The sequence below is a fragment of the Corvus cornix genome, chromosome 2 (genome assembly GCF_000738735.6).
Source record: "Corvus cornix cornix isolate S_Up_H32 chromosome 2, ASM73873v5, whole genome shotgun sequence".
NCBI classification, from domain to species: domain Eukaryota; kingdom Metazoa; phylum Chordata; class Aves; order Passeriformes; family Corvidae; genus Corvus; species Corvus cornix.
The window spans coordinates 40,752,289-40,779,430 of NC_046333.1; the positions used below are offsets into that span (position 1 = coordinate 40,752,289).

General features: G+C 40.8%; 1 protein-coding gene across 8 annotated transcripts in view; it reads left to right on the forward strand.

Annotated features, from left to right (window-relative positions):
• The first annotated feature begins 274 nt into the window (after positions 1-274).
• The window catches only part of THRB (thyroid hormone receptor beta), a 157,333-nt gene continuing 130,465 nt past the window's right edge, over positions 275-27,142 (forward strand). For 5 of the 8 annotated variants that reach the window (XM_019285661.3, XM_019285660.3, XM_010398947.4 and 2 more), the window contains exon 1: positions 801-1,072. The gene's annotated coding sequence lies outside the window, so the exon portion shown is untranslated. Of the gene's footprint in view, positions 347-800; positions 1,073-27,142 lie in introns of those variants that run through there. The other 3 variants (XM_039571677.1, XM_039571671.1, XM_039571661.1) reach the window with 3 other exon arrangements.

Sequence of the window (27,142 nt, forward strand, 5' to 3'; positions counted from 1 at the left end):
GGAGGGGCCGCGGGGCGCGTTGCGTAACGCGGCGCTGGGCTCCGCTCCGCCGCGCGTCGCTCGGGGCGGCGGGGAGGCGAGGCGAGGCGGGTCGGGTCGCCGCGGCCGGAGGTGAGCGGTGGCGGCAGCGGCGGGGCGGGCGGGGCCGGGCCGGGCCGGGCCGGGGGGGCGCAGCGCGGCGCGGCGTGTGCGCGGCCCCGCGGGAGGCGGCGGCGCAGGCGGGGGGAATCCAGGTCACGTCCGCAGCCAGACGGCGGCTGGCGGGAGGGACGCGGCGAGAGGCACCGCACCGCGCCCGGACGGGCGGCGAGCGGCGCGGGGCAGGCGCGGCCACTCCGCTCCGCCGGTAAGTCACCCGAGTCACCCGGGCTGCCGCTCGGCGGGCAGCGCGCCCGACCGCGGGCGTGGGCGAGCAGGGGGTGCCGGCTCCGCAGGTTGGCGTCCCGGAGCGCCCCCGGGGATCGCCGCGCTGCCCGCCGTCCTGCCGGCACTGCGGGGCGGGCGCGGGGGAGCCGAGCCGCGCTCCCCGGCCGCTCACTATATTTAGCCGTCACCGGTGGGGAGAGCGGCGGCAAGCAGCGCGCAAACGCTGTCGGGGAGAGAGCTCCGCCGGCCCGTCGGGGCGCCGCCCGCCCGCAGCAGCATCCGGGGGCGGCGGGGGGCGAGCGGCGGCGCGGCCCGGCGGGGAGGGCAGGGACGGAGCCGCGGCACCGGCGGTATTCATCACCGCGGGGGGCGGCGGGGCCGGGCGGGGGGAGCGGCGACGTGCGCGGCTGCCGGCGCTTCCTGATTTATTTATGTTTGCAGCATAGGTGGTATTTCCCCGTTAAGAGTTTATCCATTGAAGTTTTCTATTTGACTTTCTAAAGCGGCGGCGACGACAACAACAACAACAGAAATCCGCGAAGTTAAAAAGCCAAATGTGTTAATTGTTAACTAAATATAGACGAGGAAGGTTTGGAAGCTGTAGTGGGTGGATTGATCAGGCAGCGTACGAGTAAAATGAAAAAGGGAAAATTGTCAGCCCTATGAAGCCAATTGCCGGTGGGAAGGAAGGATCGCACCTGTTCTGGTGAGTGGTAGGAGCCCCATAGCCCCGTGGTCCCTAGAAACCTTGTTTACCCTCCTGTGATCCGGATGCAGGAAGGCAAAACACAGGTTAAAAACGCTGTAATAAATACCAGGTCTTACCAGGAAGGCAAACGGGACTTTTTTCCTATAGTATAACCCGTGTTCCCTTTAGTATTTTAACACAAAAATCGTGCATTTGAACGGAGCCATCTGCTAGTTATAGTAACATATTTAGTGTTTATTTACAAAACTTAGTCTGTGGTAAATATATGTTTGCATAATTGATAGACTGGATATTTTTATAAAAATGGTTTGTTTTCCTTTTACAGTTCAGTACTACTTGTGTGTTGAGACAATTTACTAGATTTTCTGGTTCCTGTTTTCCCTTCAGAATAAACATTTGAGTAGAAAAACCAAAACAACAGAGCAAAGGGTTTGCTCTTTTTTAAGAAATTTCTGTAATGACAAGGTAATCTTCAGAAGACTTTACCATAATCAGTGCACTTGCATTGGTTAGTTGTATTGCCTCACAGAGAGGCTTGAGTTCTCTCCCTTACTTTGAACCCTAAATAATACAGCTATATGAATGTATAGCCTTTTTTTTAAAGAGAAGAAGCTGGAGTAAATCACTGGAAAGTATAGCCCTTCACTTTCTCATAGAACAGCTGTTTAAGGCACAATAACAACAAAAGTTTTGTGAAACTGTGTATGCCTACTTCCTTCCTCACAGGGCTTTTTTTTCCTTTTCTCCTAACTGGCATGAAATCACCCTTCATATTAGTCCCAGGACCCTTAAATTAGTCTCAGCCTTCTTCCAGTTTATTTGAATTGGTGACCTTTGGATGAGCTGGTGTGTTCCATTGTTACTTGCTAATGATGGAATAATCTAGTCCTGACATACCAGTTGTGAAACCGAGGGCACTGCTGCTGGATGGAAATTCAAACGTCTTATGGCTCCATGTTGGAAAAGGCAGGATTTAGCTGTGGTTTTCATCTGCTTTTAACTGTGTGAACTCTGATTTTCAGAGCTGAAGGGGCTCAAACCAAAGTCTGTTAGAGTTGATGGAAAATCTGCCATTGATTTTTGCTGGTTTTGGATAACGTCTTGTATGAGTTGGTGTTGAGCACATCATGGCTACGCCAAATTTTTTAGTCCTTTCAAAATGCTTTGCATATCCAAGTCATTATGTAGAGTCAATTATTTTGTGTACTATCTCTTTGTGAGAATGTTCTTCTGCTCAGTAGAAAGTGGTGGTGTTTTTGTTCACTCTCTTATATGCTACAGCATTAACTTTATTATCTGATCGCTTCCTATTACGTCAGGATGACATGGGGGATTTTGGAAAAAGTGAAAATGCTTTGTTGAAGGCTGCTTACCCTGAAGATGGGTTTCTTCAGGTATTTTTCAAAGAGCTTTCAAAGACTAGTGGGACATCTGAAGTCATAAGACATGCTTTCTCTGATGTGCGTGTTGTACTTCCCTTGTTCAGTATGTGGTTGTTTGCTGCCTTTTGGGGGTTTTTTTCTTACAAATGTGAAGGGGAGAAAGTTGTTAGTGATAACAGATACTAGTGTTCTGTGAAAAAGCTTGCAGAATAACACATACCTGTGGCAGGCGTATATCCTCTCCTGGCTTCCCTGTTGTTGATGATGAGCATGATTTTTCCTCTTGGCTATTTGTAAAAACCCAGCCAAGAGACAGTAGGGAGGAGAAGGACTGCTAAACTTAAATCATGGAAGTTTGTCAGAGTTTATTGTCTAGTGCAGCCTGTCTTGAAATTTGATTCCATTTGGAAGAGAGTCAGGGGATGAAACCTCAAAAAAACCCACCTGATTTGAGGGAGGACGTCCTCCAGCAAGAATCTCATTTACCACCGGAAGGGTGAGACCAGGAATTTTGGCTCCTTGGAAAAGGAAATTCTGGAGCTCATTATCTCTCCACCATCATATTCTGGTTTACTGATTTGGGGTTTGCTTATTACAAAAAGTTAAAGAAGGCAAAAGAGGAATGCATGTGAAAGAAGCTCAGGTAAATAGGCTGAGATGAAGGAAGGCAGGAAAAGCACAATTACGGTGAGCCCTCATGCCTTGGATTTCCTTCTAGGATTTGGAAAGTGCTAATTTTCCCGACCAAACTAATTTGCTCTTAAATGAGAGATGGCCGTCATGGCAGAAAGCAGAGCTGTACTGCAAGGTGTAGGGTAGCAGTGCAGAGCTGCATATTTTCTCCCTCTTGTCCCTTTTCCTGTGGGATTTCCAAATCACATGAGAATCTGGCCTCTGGAGGAAAGGTGGAGATAGTGCTGAGGCACTCTCCACCTACCTGCAGGGACTGAGGCAGCACATCCATGCCATGGGTTTCCAGAGATTATGGTCAGGATCTTAATGTGTGAATTTTCTGTCAGAAAGGGTCAGAGGATCAATCAGGAAGGATTGTCCTAATATTTCCACAGTTCATCTTTGTTTCCTTCTTTCCAAATATCAGAAATGGCTATATATGTAGTCCTAGATTCTCTCCTGCATGGCCCCATTTAAGTAAATAAATAAAAGCTGTTCAGTAGCTCTTCAGGTGTATGACAGCAGAATTCTGCCAAGTCACCAAGGAGCTTTCCTTCTATCTGCTTAACTGAAGGAAGACCTCTGGGTAGGTGAGGAAGTCTGAGTCCAGGGATCTGCTTGGCTTAATTTATCCCATCAAAAAAGGTAGCAGAATAATTCACGTGGCCACTAGTGTGGCAGTACTGCTGCTGGCATTTTTTAAACTTGTCATTAATGGTGCAGTGAAGAAATAATCTCCCTTCTTAGGGATGAGCTAGGATTTTATGTATTGTACAGGGATAACTAAAAAAACAGTGCATGTGTTATGAGAACCTTCGTCATTAAAATCAAGGGCAGACTATAAATTTCTGTGTAAAGATTAAAGAATTGTATTCCTTTAATTCTATGTTATTCCATCAGTTGTATGTGGTCCAAGAGGACATTTTGAATAAACTAATTGAGTCTTGCATAAGTTGTTTCTCTCATTTAATTCACAACACGTGAATGAGATTTCTTCCATTATCCATCACAACTACTTAATTTAAGCATGGTCATGGTAGGGGGACAATGCAAGTAAAAAGACTGGTTGGGAAAGTTGGTTCTGTTGTTAACCTTTTCAATGCATGGTCACACTGCCAAAGTGCATGTAAGCCTGCAACTAGAGAGGAGGAAATTGAAAGCAAATAAAATGCTTATTTGAAACACAAAAGTTAACATGAGTATTCAATTTTGAATGCTTTTGGTCATAAAAATTCTCATTTTACTCTAATCTTACTCTAACTCTATCTTATTAGAAATTAAATATCCTGTGAAACTAGTGAACTAGTGAAAGAATAAAAGATTAAACCGTAGTTTAAAAGAAATACTTTATATCCTCAAGTGTCTTAAATATAGAGAAGCTGTAATAATTTTTACTGGTGAGCTAAAAGGGCAAATACTCTTATGTTATAATTAGATTACATGCATGAGAGCAGTGTGATCATTCTGGACTACGGAACTGTTCTATGTCCTCTGGTGAACTAACCCAATAAATTAGGGTTCTGTTTTTCCATTGGAAGAAATAAAATGACTGATTATCAAGCTCCTAATAGTAAGGTAGAAAACAGAGCAAGAAGATCAATGTCTCATCGAGTGAATTTAAAGTCAACCCAAATGTAAGTCTTTCTTCTACTGGACGGAGTGAAGTTGGTACATGTAGAACCAAATGGCTTGTATGTATGCATACACAATGATTTCTGTTTTATCTTGGGTTCATTCTGCTCACCTGCTAACTTTTTTTCCCTATTTTGATGCTGATGCTTGAGTGTCTTCTTTAATACTTCGTGGGAGTTGGTTGGCATGAACTGCATGCCGCAGGTACAGCACCAATGTTGCTTGACAGTAAGATGTGCTTTGCAACAGCTGTGGTAGGAAAATAAAGGAGCTCTTTGACGAAAACCAGAAGTATCTGTCAACTACATAAGTGTAGTTGGGTCCTTGAACAATTGCTCACTAACTGATATCTTAGTGACATGCATATGGATAAACCATTTTCAAAACATTCACAAGAAAAATATTCTTCTGTGGTTAAGAAGAGCTGATTTCATCACCGTTGCAAGTTGGCTTCCTTGAGTCAAGTGTCACGTTTGCTCTCATTATCTACAGCTGTACAGTGTTCTTGAACTATGGGCCTTTTCCTTTCTTATGTTTTCATTTGTAGACCTTCACATCTTTCTTCCATTGACTTGGTCTTGCACCTTTGCCCCCTTAAGTATCCTCTTAACTCCACACCTCCCACTCATGATTTTCCATTGTTTCTCTTGATTCTGCTGTGCCAGCTCTTTGCCATGTGCTCCAGCCCAGCTGTACTTTGGCAGGTATGGAGTGCTGCTGCTGCTGCTTGGTTTCCTACCAGTGGAAAGAATGAGCATAAATGAATTGCAGATATTTCTTCTTTAGTGTTGTTTTTTTCCTCTGACCTTTAGCACAAAATATTCCTGGTCCATTTGCCTACCTTCTTGCACCTTTTGACAGGTAGGATTGCCTTCATGTGACATTATACTGTTTTCTAGCTTTACATTAAAATAGTTTTATTCCCATGATTTATTAACTTGTCCCCGGCTCTGTTTTATTTTTAATATTTCATACATCTTTTAAAAAAACGCGGCATGTTTGTGTGCAAGGTGCCTCAAAGTATAATTATGAGCTGTAGCATTTATGTATAAGGCTTAAAATAACTTTGTTCCTCACTTCAGGAAATTGAAGGGTTTATCTTGAACCTTCTTTTATAACTTAGGTGTCTTACCTTCTATACTGCATTTTTTCTCATTAAAAAAAGATAAGGTGAAATGCATTATCCAGTTAGATAAACTGGGAAAGAGTCTGTACAGAGTTGTATCCGTGTAAATCCAGAATATACATGACCATGCACATATGAGTTAAAAGAATATTCCTCTGTAGTGTATTTGTGACAAATTTAATTTTTAAAGCAAAATAATTACTTTTTCTAAATATTAAAATATAATTTTATTTCTACCAATACAGAGAAAAATATATCTGGAACACAGATTGTTTCCTATGCAGTGCTGAACTGCATATATTTTGTGTTATGCCTGAGTCACTGATGTGACTTACTGAAGTGATTTAGTTTATTGAAATCCTCTGTGTGACCAGAATAAAACAGCTTTGGCCAGAGGACTTGGATCAACTATTCAACTGCAGAAGTTGCTGATTATTAAGGTTAAAGAAAGGAGAAGAAATACCGGAATTAGGGTTTGATATGCAGCCTTAATTCAGGTGTCTTTGAATATATGCAGGTAACTAAGGTTTAGAGTCCATGAATGGTATTGCTTCACTTTTCAGGGTGCTTAACCCTATGTAATAATAGTCATCCTTGAAAACTACACTTCCTCTTAACTTTATTTGAAACCAGGAAACTTGGGATCAGATCACAGGGTATGCAATTGGTTATGTAGGATATTGTGAGCATGTGGTCCTTGCCTGTGAGTTATACATGTGTGACAGTAGTTTGTCACTGGTTATTGCGAATTTTGAGTTGAAAATCACCTCTGCACCATGAAGGTATCTAACCTGATTACCCAGCTTCACATTCAGTTGTTGCGAACTCTTTGGCTCTATTTCTCTTGCTTGTCCTGTTTCCCCTGCCCCCAGTCCCATGCCTCAGACACCTCACACTTTTCTCCTTTGCCAGAAATGGGAGAGGGATCCTAGAGACCTTTTGTTTTTCTGAAGAGTCTTATGCATGGAGATAGCATCCTTGACCTTCTTTCCTCTTAGAATGTCCTGTCAGTTGCTCCAGTTGCTGAATCTGGCCGATGTTGAAGGCAGCTGCCATACACCTGATTCCTTCTTACAGGGCCTTCTTGCCACCAGAAGGGATACGCCAATGACGAGAGTCCTGCTTGCCATTGTGTTGGCCAGAAGCTGTGCTTATGCCTTCCTGACTTTCTGAGTTACTGAGTATTGAGTTCTTTGGGGTTTTTCTTTATCCCCAGTCCCACTGCCATTTGGCATCTCCCTCCCTTGCACCCCTACCTGGCAGTTCTGCTGCGTGTGTGTGTGAGCACTGACATGTGCTGTGAGACTTGGACAAAAATGGTGATAGGCTCTGTAGCCTCTGAAATGCATGAAGCCTTCTTTCTTGCCGAGTAGGTTCTTGCACAAGATACCATCTTGATGGCAGCTGTCTTCATTTGCATTGAACTCTGGGAGAACCCAGAGACTGCTCTGATAGTCAGGCCTCCTAGGAAGCCTGTTTGCTTTCATCCTCTGCCCAGGGAAGATGAATCTCACCTGCTGCCACTCTCACGGTAGGATGCGGGGAATGTGCTTGCAGCCATTCTGGCCGTGACTTTCCAGTGGTGGGAGGATGGTGGGAGTGTGTTTTGTGAGGCAGAAGGATCTTCTGCTGTTATCTCTTCAAGAGGCCTCATATCAAAGCACTCTCTTAGTTTTGGGAAGTGCTTTTTGTGCTTGGAGGTTAGGCACGAGTGGGAGTAGCATGACCTGGGGAAAGAAAGTGCTGGATTCTGTAATTCCCGAGGGAGGGAGGGCTCTGGTCATACTGTCTCTATAGAGCTGTTCCCTGAGCTAGCCATCCTCATCTCTCCATCCTACCTGCACTGACATGGATAAGTCTCCTTGCTTTGGCTCTGCAGTGGCTTCTCTCCGGTGCCACTTTCCTTGCATGAAGCCATATACATGGAAAACCATATGTATATAGAGTGTGCTCCCTTCTGTTTTCAGATGTCTTCGCATCTTCTGAAATTCCTGATAGCTGGTAAATTCAAGAACCTGGATGGAACATGTTTTTTTTCCAAGTACTACAACAAATGTTTGTGAAGCACAAATAAACTTAGGCAAGCCCCTCTCCCCCATTTTTCCTTTCTGACTAGATTTTATTTTCACAGGGACAGCAGAATTCATCCTTGTCATAAGGTCCTTTCTTGCCAAGTTACAAGTTCTGTTCCAAGGAATAGAATTCAAGTAGTTGGAAGAAAAAGAATTTAAAATTTTGTGTATATAAAAAAGCCCAACCCCAAACATTTCCTTTGCTACTTCTGTAGAAATAGCAAGACTCTTTGTACAGGTTGCCCAGAGATGTTGTGGCATCTCCATCCTCAGAGACGCTAAAAAAACAGGTGGACATGGTCCAGGGCAACCTGCTCCAGGTGACCCTGCTTGATTGAGCAGGGTGGTGGACTGGACAGCCTGCAGGTCCAGACCAGCCTCAGGCATTCCTTGACTGAAACTTTCTGAAAAGGCTTTGAAAGAGAATTCCAGTTCACTTTGTTAGAGCTGAGTGAAATACAAAATAATTTAAGATAGATTCATTCAGTGGAAAGTGTAGAGCACACTTTCAAATTAAGCTGGTCTGTCAGGCTTGTCCATAATAAATTCAGGAGAGTAAAAAAAATATACTATGAATTCATACCAAATTAGCAGAGCAAATAATATTGCTTCTGTCTACACACACAACTGAAGCATCTCTGTAACTTTAAAAGGTACTCTAAATGCATTTTCCATGCACAGATCAGAGTTACGAGCTTACTTAAAACTTAGAGAATTCATGCTCTCACCTTTGCACATATGAGGACAATTCTCAGGATCATTGCCTTTGATCCCATAGGAAGAATCACAGGCTTTAAAAGGAGCCAGGACTTGCCTGCTGTTCAGTAGTAATTTTCTGATTATACTTTGCTCATAGGAATGTAAATGTAAAAAGCCAAATTTACATAAGCAGACTACTCTGTGAACCTTTGCCCTCCCCTCTCCCTTGACCTTTGCTGTCCAGTTTGGCTCCCAGTGCTTTTTCAGAGATCTCTTTCTAGGGTTATGTGTCTCTAGCAAGAAACCCAAGTTCTGAAAGCAAGAAGGTGGCGGAATTGCTGCCACAAAACCTGAACTCAAGTAATATTCCCTCTCCCATTACTGCTACACCTACTCATAAGGCAGCCCTGTGGGGACCAGTGTGGACACTGGCTGGCAGCCAGGTGTGTAGCAGACATCTCTTTACCTTTGCTCATAGATGGATCTCATCCACAAATGGCAGCTAGAAATTCATGTCTGTAATATAAGTTCACATTGGTTTAACCTGTGTTTTGCAACAGCAGTGCAGGCTGCCTTTTTCCTGAAAAAATTCTATTTCTCAATATTTTTGACATACTTCATTTTCTTAGCTTAGGACTAGCAGGAAGGTTTATCAGCAATTTATGTTGGAGATAGAAGGAAAAGGGGCATTGAGTTGCTGAGAGGATATTGCTTGCTGGCTGTACAAGCACAGTGTGCAATAAGACAAAAAGCTTGGACTGCTCTTTGTGAAGTTCAGCTCCAAGCCAAGTTATAACTTGAGCTCAGCCTCTTCAAAGCATGTCTGTATAAATATAGCTGTATTCCGTTTTGATGATCATGAGTCTGCAGCTGAATTAATTATTTGATAGTGCAAGAAAGATATGGAAAGGGAGACCTTTACCACTGAAGCCCAGATCTACAAGATCAAATCTACAGTCTAAGTTTCTTTTTTAATGTTTTGTTGCTAAGTGCTTCCTGATACATCATGCCTAATCTTGTCAATATTTCTTTAGGTCTTGCTCCTTTAAATAGCTCTGGATGAGTGGAACATCCTGTACTTTTTCAAAGATCTCCTGGAGTCAATGAAAGCCATTTGTGTGAAAATGGGCAGCTGAAAGAAGCAAAGGCACTGTGAGCCCTGCACAGTCTTAAGGCGGTCTGTGTTTGGGAAATGAGAGTAGTATGGCATTACTGTGTTTGCTTTGGAAGGTAATCTAATCTAAAAGAGCTTGAAACAATTTGCAAATTAGGATCGTGGAAACCTCAGTGTCATTTTTTTTCTTCTTTAAGAGAAGAAATATTTAAACCCAGAAAGAGCTTTAGGCAGGAAGAATTTGAGAGATTCAACCTGGCAGATGTTGCAAGGCATGTGATAGAATAGGACTGAGCTTTACCTATTGCTGTGTGAAGTTATGATCTGCAATCTCTGTTAGGAGCTCCAAATTTCACAACACTTGGGTGATGGTGTAACAGGAAGAAGGGTGTGGGCAAAACTACAGAGCTACGTATGAGTAATTCAAGACCTCACCTGTTTTCCCATCTGGAGAGCAGGGCAAAGTGGGGAAAGCAGATGGGCAGATCAGAAGTTACAGTTTAAACGCTTAACTTTTGCTGAGTTTATCTGTATTGAGGGTAGTCTTTGGGGATTCGTGTTTGTTGCATGCTTTTTGCTTTTTTTGGTGGATGCATTTTGAGTCAGAAAAAAATGACGTCTGGTATCACACCTTTTATGTTCTGTCTCAGCATAGTAAATTTGAGTTACTAAGTTATAGCCAGCAGATGCCAGCAGTCTTTGTGGTACTGTACTGTTAGTTTACCTGGATGTGTTTTCTGCAATGATGTTCCTAGTGGTGAACAACCTACCTTTTTAGTAATATCAAAGAGGTGGAATTACTGCCTCATTTCCATGTGAAAAAGTCTTTGTGAGTATCACAGGCAGATTATGACCTTAAGTAGTGCCCAGAAGTGATATGTCAGAAAGAAAAGGCTATGATCCCAACAATGATTTTTGAAATTCAGTCAACCTTATGTATGTTTAATAAATGCACATCTTCCTGCAACGTTTGAAGTCAGGGGTCAGGACTCCAAAACAAAACTTAATGAGATTGTCTTCAGTGGCTATTGTGGCTGGAGAATTAAGAAAGGCAGAAATAAAGGTAGGTGATGCAAGCCTACTGTTTTCCAAAGCTCAGCAGTTTTGTGAGCAAAGTGATCTGCTTACAGGGTGTTTTTAAGATGGAAGTAATTTTATCTACAGTGCTAAATTTGGAATCAGTATACCCAGCCATATGCACCTGTGTATATGGCAACTCTAATATCTTGATTTGGGGATTAAATTTATACCATGCTCTTACGTGTTCTTCTTCAGACCTTTACCTTAGATTTTGGTTTTGTTTTGTTTTTTTTTCTTTTTCTGTTGTAATGTGAAATCTCATTGTTGAATATTGTTGCATTTCTTGTTTACTGATATCTTTATGAAAAACTTGATGAATGTTTGTGAAAACTCAAGGCTCCTTATAGTCTTATATGTCAGTTAGCCAGCAGTATTGAATGCAATTAATGCTCTTCCCTTTGTAATCCAAGCTAATGTCCTCTAATCAGCATTATGTAATTCAACAAACAGAGCAAAACCTACTGAATTAAGATAGTGTACTGTTCTGTTATCTCTGGATGTGCAGCACAGCACGTATTTTTGTGTCTTTTGAGCATTTTGTAGATCAGTAGCTGAATTTCTGGGAGTAAATGCATTGTATTTTTGAGTCAATGAATTTCACTTTCTGTCAACACTTACATTCAAGTTATGTTTCTGCTGAATTACACATTGTTAATTAAGAATAATTTTATCTCTTTGGTTAACAGAAGGAATTGGGGCATTATTAGGGTGTTGGCCTTGCTGTTTCCATAACAGGTTAGCTCCTTTGATCTGGCTGTGTTGACAGTAAAATTGGGTCTTCTGCTTGGACGTGTAGGAGAAGTACATGTTTGTTTAGACCGTTATCGAACTGGAGGAAGTAACTAGAGTTGGTAAAGCAAAGACAGGCACAGTAGTGGTAAAAAAGAGAGAGAAAATTAAGCAATGCAGGGTCACCCAGAACACTGTCACTTTGCTGATGTAATTTGTGGCTGTAAACAGAGGTCATGACATCATGCTACAGCTATCCCAGCTCTTCTCAGTTTTGTACCATTTTCCTGTAGTTCACACAAGCCCAGTCCTAGAACGCTGCATTCCCTTTTGTGTACTGCTCATTATTTATTCTTTTTTTTCCTAACCAGAAGAGATTAAACAGGAAAGAGTTCAGGCAGGATTTGGAAAAATAATAGAGCGTGAAACGAAAATTACATTAGCAAAGACCGCAAAGTGTCTGTATATATCTGTTAGTGACCATGTCAGTATTGTCTGAAAGTATTGGTAAAATGTAATGGCAAAAAGTGAGGGTTTTTAAAATTTTAACAAGGGGATCTGCTTACTAGACTTTGGTCCGTGTGTGATGGTGGTATCACCCTGGAAGTGCTCGATAGGAATTAAGTTGTGTAAAGCACTGGCAGCTGTGTATTACAGAACAAGAAGACTTTGGGAGAATGAGGAATAGCCAGCTACTGAAGTCCCCTCTTGTATGATCGTTTGTGGTAGTAGTGACATGTCCTGGTTTTGAACACTAAATGCCTTTGACCTAATTTAACTCTAGTGTAACAACACTGAGAATATGGGCCATTTACATCATGGAAAGGAAAAAGGAAAATACATGGAAGTATTTCCTTACTTAAGTGTAATATTTTTCTGTAGTTAAAAATATGCAATAATATAAAGCAACGTACAGCAAAAATAGGATTCAGTGGTATTTGCTGAAAGTAAGCATATGTGGTCTTGTAAGCACTGTGTGACATTTTAGATTTTATTTAATTTTCCCTTTAAGCTTCAGACTGGAAGTTAAAGTGCCCTAAAGGAGTCTTTATTCTAGTTGAAGTGCTCTGATTGCAGTGATCTTTTCTCCTTTTCCTTTTCTTTTTGGTAGTATTTTAAGGTTTGTGGATTGTCAGGGAAGAAGTGCCATCTCTCTTATTATGAACATTGGCAGCTAAAGCTACTCGGTGCCTTTTCAGTGATCTTAACAATCACTAGTGAGCCAGAAAAGGAGGAGGACCTTGCAGAATTGCAGGTTATATGCGACCCTGATTCAGAAGTGTGTCTGTAATTTAGAAAACTTGCAGGGCAGGTTGTGAGATCCATGCTGTGGTTGGCCATCTCACTGGCTGTCTGTTTCTTCTCAAAAAAATGCTCTTTAAAATGTTACAACAGCTTTCAAGAAACTGGTGATTTAAAATCACATAATCTCAAAAAACCAGCTCGGTTTTTCCTATATTCACATAATTCCTTATTGTTCTTAATTTTTTTTTTTTTTTTTAAAGAATCCAGCTTGTTCTAGTTTAGTCCTTACAAGGAAACATTTCAGAAGATTAAAAGAAAAGTCACAGTTCCAGTAGAGTATGTTTATGGTCTTTAACTCTTGTTACTCCAGAGCCACCACTCTCAGCTGCTGAAAAGTCATAAGGATCACTAGATTCCTTTTAATTTGCCTTCTAAAACTGCTGATGAACTTCACAGGTGTCTGGGTGGCTCTGCAGAATGACTGGGAGCAAACTGTTTTAGGCAAAATCCTTACAGATGAATAGTGGACATGGCATAAGCCTATTTTTCATAATCTTCATTCTGTTATCATACTGCCCTGAGGAACTTTTGGAGCCTAGTGGTGATTTTAGAAATGTGTAAGGTGGCATTAGAAATAAGATGCATATGGAAGTAGCAATAATGAAGGAAGAGACTCTTTCACCAGTTGGTGATTGTTTGGAGATTAATTTCCTGACGTGAAATTTCCAAAGTGCTAGGAAGTCATCTGATAACATATAATAAAAATGAGCAGATTGCATCCCTGTTATAATTATGGTGTTAAATTTGCAGTGCTGCTTTCTTGCCTAAATTCCAGTATGTTTGGTCTGAATTGTTTGTAAGGATAGAGTAGTAATCCATCAAGAATGACAAAATACCATGGTTTGTTTGTGTTGTGTTGTCCAAATAAAAATCCCTTTTCCTTTTGTACCTGCATATATTGAAGACTGCATTTACCTATTTGTATGTCTGTAAATGGTGCTTTACAGTCATATGAAAAGAGATACAGTCTTTTAAAGATCTTCTGACATATTTTTTTATGTAATTATGGCTATTTTCTATAGCTTCTCTGGTTTTTAAACACTTAATTAGGACAAATGCACCTAAGTGGTTCAATTTTCAGTGCTGTCTGTTTACCCGTGTTAGAAATTATTCTTTAACTCTGTGTGTTTGCTTTTTTAAGGATATCATGACTCATTATTTACTCGTGGGTAATCATCTTTAGTAAACAGTGCATCTTGTGAGAGCTAATACAGAGCTTTGTGTGTATCAGTTAAAAAGAGACCCTTCCATTCAAGAGTTCCTGTCAGCTGTCACCTCCTCAGCTAATATCACCTCATAATATAGAGCTAGTCACAAAATACAGAAGCAATGTTTGTGTTTAGAGAAACAGGAAAGCTTGCAAATAAACCAGAACTCAGTAACATGTATGACTTCAGGGCTGCAGCAAAATGTATCTACTCATATAATACTAGAGATTTCTATTTTGTGTCCGATAACTTACTGCTATGTTTAGTTGGTATTGTATACATTTTCAATTAATGGAAGCAACAGGAAAAAAAAGGCATGAAATAGAACAACTTAATTTTGTCCTTTTTCCTGCTATGGGGAAAAAATATACTTTGTATCTATTACCAGTTACTTTCCTTAACATGATAATCCTAGGTTTGGATTTTGAATCATTCCCTGGCTGACTAAGTGATGACTCCCTCATTTTGTCTCCTATTTATAAAAGAAGTGAAAAGATTTAGCTCATGAATTTTTCATACAGACTACTGGTTGGGGCCAAATGCTGTCCTCAGTTACAAGTCAGTGTCGCTGGTGAGCTGTCAATGGCAGGGTTGTGAATGTCTTTCAGTATAGTACTGAGACTTAAATGTTTTGTTTCTAGTGTGCTTATGGGGGTAAGAATTAAGGAGATGGTAGATAAACTGATTATAAAAATAGATAGGAAATAGAGGTTCATTTTCCAGTCCAACATGCTGCTGCCAGTACTGAAGCAAGAGTATAACCATTACTCACTGCCCTGCGGGTGCTGCACCCTGCAATGAATGAGTACCATATTTTAAAATATCTAGTAACATTATGAAAACCTGAAGTCGAAGCAGAAGTTCAGATCCTAATTAGTGAAACTGCCTTTCCACCTTTGGTGCTGCCAGCCAGAAAAATCTGATTATATTTTAAACTTTTCCAAATGGACTTTGCCTTTTCCCTTCTTAGGAACTGCCTATGAAACCAAGAGCAAGGAAAGGTGTAGCACAGAAGGCAGCTTTACGTGCCTTCATAGCCTGGTTTCAGGTTGGTAATATCTCTCTGAAGTTTCACTGTATTCTTTCAACCTCCCAGTTTTTCTGTACTTTGAAGTTAAAAACCAAGTTAACCTTTGACCAAGAATTTCAAAATCACCTGGTAGAAAGCCCTTCCCTTTCTGCTGCCTGATAAATGAAAAACTCTCCTCTGCATATAGGACTCAAAAAACCTCTGTAGAAAAGACATGAGGCTTTATTAATTCTGAATTGCAGTTTTTCTGGATAATTCTTTTTAGAAGGAGGCATCTCTTCTAAGTGTTTGAAGCTCTTCCTTCCTTTTTGACCTGGAGAATAGAATACTGAGCAAAAATAATTAGAGGGAAAATGTTAGCAGTGCTGTCATGATGTGAAGACTTTACGTGCAGCTGGGCTCTGCCAAGTGAATGAAAATGGCTGTCAGCCTCACCAGCTCAACACCAGTCTGAAATAAAAGAAGCAACCAACACAAAGAAAACTAAATGGAAATACACCCCTGCCATGTGTTTTTTGTGCTGTAATGAGGAAAAAGATTCCTTTGTGCTGAACTTAAGGTTGTTTTTTCCCATTGCTTGTCTCATTCAGCATCTATTTTCTGAAAAAGGGCAGAGCATGGGCCACTGCTGGTTTCACAGCCCTCTCCAGCTAGTGGGCATAGGAAGTCTTCTCAGCCCCTGTACTAAATTTCAATAGAAAACAAAGAGCATTGTCTGGTATAGGGTAGATGGTATATTTTATATTTGAAATTCCAGTCACTGCTCCCTGCATGAGCATCTTGAGGTTTCTGAGTGAGTCTGTCAGCAGTTTCATAGATTTCTGTTCTCTTGTAAGGCTTTTCGAAACTTTTTTTCTGATCCTGTGTCTGGATGGCTCACAGGGGCACTCATGGGCTCTATACTGTCTGCAGGAGGGTTTTGTGGCAGGAGAGAGCTCGGTATTGGTACCTCCTGAGCACAGCACCCTGTCATGCTCTGTGAGCTAGAGCTGTGCCTGCTGCTGCCTTACATTCCCCTTGGTGCTCCCAGCAGAAGGCTTCACGTGGAGGAGGCTTTCTGTCAGATGCACAGGGTAGCATCAGTGGCATGGTTCAGCAGATGTGCAGTTCTGAGTGAGATGGGGAGATCTACAGACTGTAGATCTCGTGGTCTGTAGAGCTGGGTGAGTGGTCAGCACCTCTCTCGCACCCATAGGTAGTCCAACAAGCTGTGCAGTGTTGTCTGTGCATAGATGCTGAATGCTCCTGCTTCAGATTGGGAAAGTCAGAGATTCCTGCTCATGATGCAGCTCTGAAAACGTCGGGGTAGGACATTTCTAGTACTTTTTCAGGAGCTGATATGTACCTGGAAGGAACATTCTTCTAATGGGGGCAGTGTTGTTTATTATGGGATACACAGTTTTTTGGAAGGCAGGTGGGACGTGAGCTATCTGGTACTACCAGGATAAGGCAAGATAGGTCTTTTAAGAGAAATCATAAACGTGTTTGGCACATACACACAGTAAAGTGTCTCTTGTAAGACTCATTCTTCCAGTGTTGCCTAATCAATTTGGTATGCTGTTTTTGAAGGTTTGATTTCTTTTATGCCTTGTGTCTCCTTCTGGTATTCAGATGTCTGGCTGGTGAGGCCTTTTGATGCTACGTGTTGTATTATGTTGTATTATGAACTTGTCTTGCAAACCCACTAGATTTTAATCACTTGCTTCTTCAATAACTGAATCTTAAATATGCAGACTCCTTAGCACTTAGACAGCTTTATTTGTCTATCAAAATCATTAAAACCAAGTCAGTCTATCGGAGCTGACTATCTTGAAAGGGTTACTGATTAAGATACCAGCTTTATCCAGGGGCAGCACAGAGGTGAGTAACAGTAGCTAGATGGACAGAAAGATTGGGAAAGAATTATTAATTTAAGTATCTTGGAGTCATAAACTCCTGTTTAAGCAGAGCAAGTCTGTCATTATCTGTTTTGCTCTTTCTGTGGGCAGTTCCTGATCTCTCTAAGGCTGCTGCTGGGTGCCATTCTGAAAATCTTGTCAAGGATAATTGCTGTTGCGAAGGTAGATGTTCGCACATTCTGGAAGATGCCTGGGATATAAAAATGGTGATGTCTCTAACTACCCATTTCCTTGCTTTTCCTCTTTTGAAAAAGAGGTGTTAGGGAATGATGCTGGTAAAATGGATTGACTGCCCTTGGGTTTTTAAATTCCATCTTTTCTTTGGTTTTTTTTTTCTTTTAATTTCTTATTTTCTTTGAATTTCCTGGATTTTTCTTTACCTTTTAAATTATTTTCTGTGGATAGTTAAAATTCTCAGAGAGGTTTTTAGATATAGAGTATGAACAGTGCTAATTAAACAAAGAACAGTTCCTGTTGAAGCCTGTCTGTGTAGCAACATGAACACAGAATGGAAGAAAATAGTATATTAAGAAGGGATCTGAAAGATGTGATAAATCCCCCCTTCTTTGCTACTAAAATGCCTTAAAAATGGAGAGAAAGCTGATAAGGCAGTGTGTTGAACATAGGCAATATACTGTATAGAAGCACAAGTTTAGCTTTCAGCTTACGTAATAGACAGGAGAAAATGTCACTCCAGATTATACTAGTTGCACTAAATGCCTGTCTATTAAAAGCAATTGAGTTTTTTTTCCTGCTGTGCTGGCATAAAGAGCTGCTGTCTGTCGTGCTGTAGCATCCAACCAACACAGTTTCAGCTATGTTGAACTTTTTCCCCTGAAACTCTATGTCTGTGAGTTACTTTGCAAAACTTGCTTGGAATTACGGATATAAAAGTTGTGTGACAAGGAAGCAGGCTGCTGTTCCATCAGTCTCTGCTTTTCAGTGTCTTTTCTCAGGGCAAAGCAGAATTTTAAGAGTTTTGAATGTTAATTCTTCAAGTATTGTGCAGGCAAACTGCTAGTTATGCTAATTTTACTAGGCAAATTTTGGGGAATTTTGATCCTTAGCATTTATATTCAGTGGTAGAAATAGGATATGTTTAGTTTAAACTTTTAGAGGCACAGTGCTTGAAATGGGCTGACGTAGCATTATGTGCCATGTCGAAAAAGGAGACAAGCTTTTGTCATTGCTATTATGATTTTTCTTCTAAAGTGCAGGCAGAAATTGTTTAATTTGTGAGCAATCTAAAATATTTTTTCCTCCATTTAAGAAAGAGGCTTATTTTTGTGTTTGTTTATTTGTTTGTTTTTAACTGGCCGGTTGAAAACCTTGGCTATTGTGTTTTGTTTTGTTTTAGGAAAGAAACCAACCAAAGTGATCTTTCATTTTCTCCAAAATATGGTGCTACTCTTATCAGAGTTGAGGAATTAATTTTTTTGCTGGGTTTTGATACTAGATACAGGATCTTAAATTTTCAAATGTGACTCATGATTTGGCATAAGGCCATTTTAGAGTGCATAACCTAAACCATCTGAAAGATGGTATTCAGTTTTTACTGGAAACAAGGTTCCATTAAAGACATTTCAGTTGGCCAGAGAAATGCCCAGGCATCCAAAATCACCTCTTGTATGCGCAAACTGAGCTTATTACTTTCCCTCCACACTGTGTTTGAAAGCTTTTCATAGTTTGAAAAAGTTAAAGATTAAAATCAAACAGATTTTTACCTCTATCTGTGATTACATAGTGCAATGTGATGATACTATAATTTATGATATAGTGTCATTTATTATAAAACAATTGTATTATTATTGCCTGCAAGGGGAAGGCTAGCAGGAATAACTGATGGCTAGACAGCATGTGAGATTTTGCTATTTTATATACTGCAGTTAAGAATCCTCTGTAATTTTCTCTTTATAGCCCTTACAACACTGATTTTGTGGCTATTTCACAGAATCATAGAATGGTTTGGGTTGGAAAGGGCCTGCTGTGGTCAGAGACACCTTCCACTTGAATAGGTTGCTCAAAGCCTCATCCAGCCTTGCCTTGAATGTGTCCAGGGTTGGGGCATCCAGAACTTCTCTGGAAAACCTGCTCCAGTGCCTCACCATCCTCATAGTAAAGAATTCCCTCCTAATATCTTACCTAAGCCTACTTACTTCCATTTAAAGCCATTCTGCCTTATCCTGTCACTGCATGTCCTTGTAAAAAGTCCCTCTCCAGCTCTCTTGTAGGCTCCCTTTAGGTGCTGGAAGGTGCTCCAAGGTCATCCCAGAGCCTTCTCCAGACTGAACAACCTCAACTCTCTCAACCTGTCTTCATTGGAGAGGTTCTCCAGCTCTCTTATCATCTTCATGGCCTCCTCTGGACTCACTCCAACAGGTCCAAGTCTTTGTTATGTTGAGGGCTCCAGAACTGTACACAGCACTCCAGGTGGGGTCTCACCAGAGCAGAGCAGAGAGGGAGAATCACCTGCCTAGCCTTGCTGGCCACGCTGCTTTGAATGCAGCCCGGGACACAATTGGCTTTCTGGGCTGTGAGTGCACATTGCTGGGTCATGTCCAGTTCTTCATCCACCAACACCTCCAAGTCTCTCCTCAGGGCTGCTCTCAATCCTTTCTCCACCCAGCCTATATTTGAGCTTGGTACTACACTGACACAGGTGCAGGGCCTTGCACTTGGCCTTGTTGAACTTGAGGAGTTCTGCACAGGCCCAGCTCTCAAGCCTGTCAGGGTCCCTCTGGCATCTCTTCCCTCCAGTGTGTCAACCACACCACACAGCTTGGTGTCATCAGCAGACTTGTGAAAGTGTGCTCAATCCCATTGTCATGTGCCAACAAACATGATAAACAATGCTACTTTCTCCTTTTTTGCTTCTCCTTGGTGATGAAGCTGCTACACAGATGATTAAGCAAGACTGAGTTTGTCAGTCTGTGATTCCATGGGGCTCTGGTGAGGGGAGACAGTAGGAAGGAAGTTGCTAAGTGGCCTGACATAAAAGAAATAACTTAATCTTACGGAGCAAGATGTAAAACCTAGCAAGGCTTCTTGAAACAGCAGCACCAAAATCAAAAGTTTCATCGAATGACAATTTATATATTGATAGATAAAAGTGGTGTACTGTGTTTATTTCTGCCAAGGAAACATTTTCCAGATTTTTGTCATCAGTAACTACCTGTGAGGATAATCTGAACCTTGTCACCAAAATACATCTATGAAGACAGTCCATGAGCGTGAGCTTGCTGGTGTGTTTCATTCCCAAACACTGGCCATTTCTCTTAACTGCTAAAACAATGGGGAAAATAATTTGAATGTTATAAATAAAATGATCTGATTTCAAATAGGTGAGACTGTCAGTCACATTTTGTGTTAATAGGATCACTTTCTTCATGGCAGAAAATGGAAATGAAAAAATTACTTAGGAGTTCACCATGGATGTGTCCTATGGGTCAGGTTTTCAATTCACTACTGTTCTGAGTGAAGAAAGCAGGTACAAAACAGAAGGAAATCTAAAATAGTTCCATGAAACAAGAATCAAAATAACCTGATAATAAGTGTCAGCATCCCATGGAAGATGCATTCATAGTTAATAATTTTGATTCCTCATCGGTGAGGAAACTGCAGAGTGTTCTGTCCAAGTTTTTAAAGATGCCATCCAAAATGCTGTCCAAGATTTTGATTAAAACAGAGTATGCCTTTTGCACAATGAGTTGTTGTGAATGGATCTAATTAACAATGAACAATTGGAACCACGAGAGAACAAAATAAAATAATGGTTCAGAAAATTATAGAGTTTTTCCATTACGTAGTCCCTATGACTGATCCCAAATACAAAAATCATAGATTTTTTTTTTCTAATTTCAGGGTCAAACACCAAAGTTGAAATATTATATGTAGCAAAAGCTCTTCTGGTTTGTAAAATTGAAAGTGTGGATTTCTAATCCATTGTAGCTTAGCTATTATATTTACTTGCTTTGTCATAGAATCACAGAATATCCTGAGCTGGAAGGGACTCACAAAGATCATGGAGTCCAGCTCCTGGCCCTGTAGAGGACAGCCCCAAAAATCACACCATGTGCCTGAAAGCATTGTTCAAGCACTTCTTGAACTCCTTCCTTTTAAATAGGGAATTAAACAAGTATGAAAACGTTTTCTGAATGAAATTGATAAGAGAGAAAGTAGAATGTTTTGTGTCTTAATATTTCCTATGGCCATGGAATCATACATCAGAGGGATCAAGATGGAAGACTATGAGCCTCTGCCTCTGTCCCCTATTTTCCCTGTCTCTCTCCTCTGCAGCAGGCTTTGAGCACCTCCTATCACCACCAGCTCTATGCTGATGTGGAAGGATAGTAGAGGTGATGCTGCCCATTCCTCCCTCCAGTCAAATTGGCACCACTCAGCCCCCTTGCACCTTGGGTTTGCTCCAAGTGCCTCCTACCACTTTATTCCTCCCTGTCGTACTGCCTTCCTGCAGCTCAGTTCAGGGACCCATGCCAAAAGTCAAAGCATTGTAATTAGTATGTTTAAAAAAATAAGGGGAAACATATTACTAGTGCAACTGATGTCTTTTGCATGGATCTGGAATCCCCTTGACCATCTAATTAATCATAGTGCCTGCCTCCATAAAAGCAATTAATAATAAAGTAGTGGATTTTTTTTGGTCATACATTGCCCTAGCAACAGTTCTGATGTGTTCAAGTGTAACCTTAAAAATCCAATACAGAATTGAATGTTACTGATAGCAGTAATCAATTATTTTAAAAATCTAAACTAGGAAAATGAATCACTGATCTTAGAGAAGAGGTTTGGGAAAGTAATTCCAATTTATTTGCTATATTTTCTTAAATAACAGTCAGATTCTCCCATTTCAGTTTACCAAAAAGCCAGTAAGGTCAAAACGATATCAGATTAAATTTATATAAAATATTTTGACTTTGTTATTCCCAGCTCAATGTTTTACTGTGAAGAGATGTAGAAATCATTCTGAGTTAACAAGAGTAGAAACTGTGGTGGCCATTACTAAATAAAAAAATGTGCATCATATAGTAAAATAATTTCTCAGCTATGTTCTGCTCATGGAATATATTGAAGTGAAACCTAACATCATCTTTAATACAGATAGTGGGATGCTTGCAGTCCTCTTTGCTTCTGTGTTTCCTCACTGTTAGGACAAGCTGGCTGGCAGCCAGCTTCAAAAGCATCCTCAGGGCACAGCTGTATCTGGAGTGGGTCTCCTGGGGAATGCTGTGCAACCAGCCACAGGTCTCTGGTGTACTGGGAACACCTGTCCTCAGCAAGCTGCTGGTGAAACAGGAGATCCAAAATACTGCCTGCATCCCCCATGGTTTAGGGCATCCTGCTCCTGTGTCCAAGTGCCTTTCATGACCAGATGGACCAGAGCAAAGGCAAGAATATGGTCTTTGTCCTTGGTGGTGTGTTACCGGAGGGGTGTCACTCACGTGCTGGTGTCCCTACAGGAGCCTGATCTGGAGCCGGGCTGGACGCCTCGCTCCGTGGCTCTGCTCGTGCCTGTCATGCAACCACCTGTGCGGCTGCTGGGGATGGCACACCACCTCGGTCTCTGCTTCCCACTCACTGCCAAGGCTTGCAGCAGCTGACATGCTTTGGCTGGTTGCTGGAGTACATCATCTGCCTTTAGTGTGATTTGTTTTGGGCTCAAAGTTTGCTCTGCTTGTTCATCATCATTTGCTAACCGTAAAACAGGTATATGCTACCAACTTCAGCCTACGTAGGAGAGCTTGGCAGAGTCTGTGGGCATCCTTTAGGAATGATATGCATTTAAAATCCCTTTTATGGTAAAATATCCCTTACTATAAGTGGTGATAATGCTCAGAGGATTTCTTTTAAAAAAATTTATTTTGCTTATAGTATTTCTTTTAATACATCCTTGCACATAAACCCTCTCAGTATAATTACAGCTTTGTAAATCCCCATTATTTGTTCTCTCTTTATAACAAAGGATTTGTCTGTTGAGTTACAATTGCAAGTACCTCATAAACCCAGTAGCTGAGTACTATCTGTGATATACTGGAAGAAACAAGCAAATACCACCATCTTTCTAAAAATACAGAAGTGTAAATGAAGCCTTTTTTATGGAGCATCCAAAGTGGGGAAAATACCACTTTCCCCTTGTCTGCTAGTTGTGCATTCCAAGGTTTTCAATGTGCATGAATCCAGTTTTGAATTTGAATACTTTGATAGATTTTTTTTTGTTCTGTTTTCCTTTGGTAGAAATAAACACAAAAGGCAAATCCAATGGATTTGCTTTGATACATTACTACTTAACTCCTAAGCAAATATCTTACTCTGTCAGTTTGTCTCTTAATTGGAGTTTAGCCCTATTCCACCTTTCAAAAAAACTGCTGGAGCTTCAGCATGCTTGACCTTAGCTCCAGAAAATAAAGCAAATGATTCCTTAAGGCTTTTATCCTGTTACCTTAGCCAGAAACCCTTGATTCAACGTTTTAAATTTAGTCATAGTTGGTTATCACTAGCAAATGATGTCATTGTCAGTAACAATGTTTTCCACCACTGCTCCAAAGGAGATGAAGAGAAGTTAGGCAGCTGCAGACACTAATGAAATATAACTCAGTTTCACTGAAACTTTTTGCTCTATATACTGGGGATAGGGAGACATTTACCAAAGCCCTTTTTTAGAAATACCTGTTTTTATTTCATTGTCTGTTTCATATAGGCAACCAAAACTGCCATTTAAAAAACACTTCCCAGCAGAATTGTGGGCCTGATGATTATGCAGCGTTGATGTACAACACACCTTAAAATCTTTAGAGTACCGTAAATAAGAAGAAATAAATACTCCCTTTAAGCTTGCTTCCACTGACTTTCAAATGTCAGATTTCCATTTTATTTATTCTTTGGGTATTTTTCATAGCTTTCAAAATGTATGCAGAGCTTAAGGACATTTCTTGCTCAAATCATGCAGTCTGTGCCACAGTTCTGGACTGCACTGGGACAATTTACTGGGACACATGCTGTACATAGGATTTAAATGAGGGCATGTGCCATACAGGTAGAAAAAAAACAGAAGAAAGAAATGTAACAAAAAAAATCCTAGACTCAAAGCAGTTAATGTGCTACAGAGCAGTTCACCATATGTTGCCCCCATTAGATGCATGTATTAAACCTTTGCTTTCATGGAACTTGCTTTAATTTTGGATGGAAGTACCCTGACAGCTGCATTCCAGTGTGTAGGTGTGGTGGTTGTCATCCACCATCCCAAGAAGAATAGAACAGCACCAGTTATTAGAAAAAGCAGTGGGGGGAAAAAATACATGTTCTGGGTGTATCGTGAGTTGAAGGCAGCCAGGCTTTATTAAGTTCTAGGATGTGTTGGGTTGGTAGTGACACCCTGGAAAAGATAACATAACAAAGTCTGTCATGTTTTATTCTAGGACTCAACAATGAACTTTACTGGCTGGGGATGTTATGTGGCAATACTTACTGTACATTTGTCCTTCAAGATACTAGCTTTTTAAATTCAGCCATCTCACAGAAGACAAACCAGGGACAATTAAGAAAATCATAATCATTCGTGTGTCACTGTGGTCATTATAAGCAGAAGAGTGTATGCTTTCTGAGAAAAAATATGAAGGTCCAAGTCTCATCTCTGCAGTATTTTATGCTTACTCAGACATATGGACAATGATTAAAATCAGGCATCTGGTGTAAAGCAGTCTGAATCTAAGGATGATTGAATGGCTGAAGAAACCTTGTTTTGGCTGTCTCAGCATATCTGCTCCCTGGTTTCTTCTTCAGTAAACTGGCAGAGGAGAGGAGAAAATTCCAGGATGCTGTTTGTACCATCAATCTCAGAAGTGGTGACTTCCACCAATAACTGCAGTATATGGTTAAACAGACGTGGGATGAATACCCGAGTTCCCAAAACTTCCCATTTCACCATCGCCATACGTCACGTATAAAGCTTTAAGATTCCCCTTAGATCTGACTATTAGTTGGTTGCTTTTTTAAAGTTTTGATGAATATCAGTAGTTAAGAAATAAGTATGAAGGCTTGTTTTCGACATCCTGATGCTTTTCACACTTGAGTCTTTGGTCCTAAACAAGGTTTTCAAGCCTAAGTGGAATGCAGGGTTTCTCATCGGCTACAGTGTGCATCGTTGTGCTTCCCGTGGCACTGGGCCAGGCCCTATGGAGATGACATCCTTGAATATCTTTCGGAGGAAGAAAATAATTGGGTTAAGGGCATATGATTATATTATGTACAGAGGGAATAGCTGCCCTTTTTGGGGATATGCTTAGTTCTCTTGAATTCAATTAATTCTTACATTACAAAAATGCCTTAGCTTTTCCTTTTAATGGCATAAATAACGTACCTTTTCTATAAAGAGTAGTGGAATAAATTTGAAGACTTTAAACAACTATTTTTGGTATGGTTTTTATTTTAAAAGTAAATTAATTTATCATTTTACTTTTCAAAGTCAAGGAGAATTGTGACATTAACATTTCTAATGTAAATACAATCTACTGTAATAGAACTTGAAGGTCTACTAGCCAAAGTGTATTTAATCTTGTTAGTTCTTCATTAAAACAGAGAATTGTAATGGAAATGCTGGCAAAACAGGACTGCAGACATTACAATCTGTGGACTCATCGTTTACTGGAGAGGATAATAGCTTCTGGACAGCATATTTGTAGCATTTTCAGTAAAGCAGCTTTGAGTTTTTATCTTTTTAGTATGGTCTCAACAAGCATACAGCAGTAGCAATGGTGATTTTTGTTTCAACATTATTCCACCTCTGAACAGTTGGGTCAAGCTACGTGGCTGAAATTTAAGAATTCTTAGACCCAGGAGGATAACTAGCTTCCAAAAAGTCATTGAGGTCCCTGATTTCTATGACAGCCAGTCATCAAGAGCAATAATAAATGGTGACTCTCTCTTGGGCACTTTCTTGGGGAGCAGGACAGATGTGAGATGGTGGTTCTTGGCTGGTCATGCTGGTGGGGCAGCAGAGCACAGAGCACATATTCCACTTGCATTTGGCAGTCCATGTGCAGGCAGGTACAGCTGTGGGTGGGGTTATGTTCAGTTTTTTGGCAACAGTGGTTAATTTTTAATCTGTATGTATGCTTTAAATGGAACTATTTTATGAGTTCTCTGCCTCCCGGCTATGATCTTGTCTTTGCTGTCCGATCTAAACACAGACTTTCTTCTGCCTTTTTACCCTGTAGAGAGCATATACCCACATGCTGATTATGATTAGCATTGTACTGGTAGTAAACATTCTCAGGATGCATCCCTAGGTCCCAGAGTTTAGACTGTGCAGACTGTCTGCTGCCTCACAGCACCAAGCAGTCCGAGGCACGCTGTGTAGAGTTCCAGAACTGGGAATGCCTGTCACAGATTAGACTTTGGCATGCTGCAGCCATGGCTTTTCACTCTGCAGAGTGCATGGCACAACTTGCTAACTACTGCAAGTACCGGAACTGTGAAATCAAATGGCCTTGAGTCAAGACTGGTGGGGCAGGAAGAATTAAATTAACTTTCTGTGCCAGCGGAGTTCCTTGCATCTTGAGGAAGAGCTTTGTTGAGGGAGGTCAGTGAGATTTTTCCATGCTGTCTTTTCTTTCCCCTACATTTTTTGTTCTTTTTTACTCCACCTCCACTGACATGCTTTTAATTCTTACTGGGAGCTGCTTAACAGAAGAACTGAAACTTACTGGAGCAGCTTTAAGAATGAATTTTATCTCCTGGTCAGAATTGCTCATCCCCCACTCCTTTCTTTTTACTTCCTTGACTCTGATGGAATGAGAGCTCTCTGGCTTTTTCAGGCCTGGGTGGCTTTCTGGGATCTTTTGTGAAAAAGGAAATTGTAGTTACTTTGTTCAGTCAGTCTCTTTGTGGACCTCTGAACACCAGAGCATCCTGCAGGGACTAAAAAAGGAAACTGAAAAAAATTCTGGAGTGGTGGTGAATCTGTCTAGAGGACTGAATAGATTTCCATCTTTTGGTAACTTCATTTTTTTCTAAATGAAGATGCCTGTGATGGGTGTCAGGAGCTTCAAAGTGAGTTTTAATAGGATGAATGGGATTTGGTTGGATAAGAAGAAAAGTATAAGAA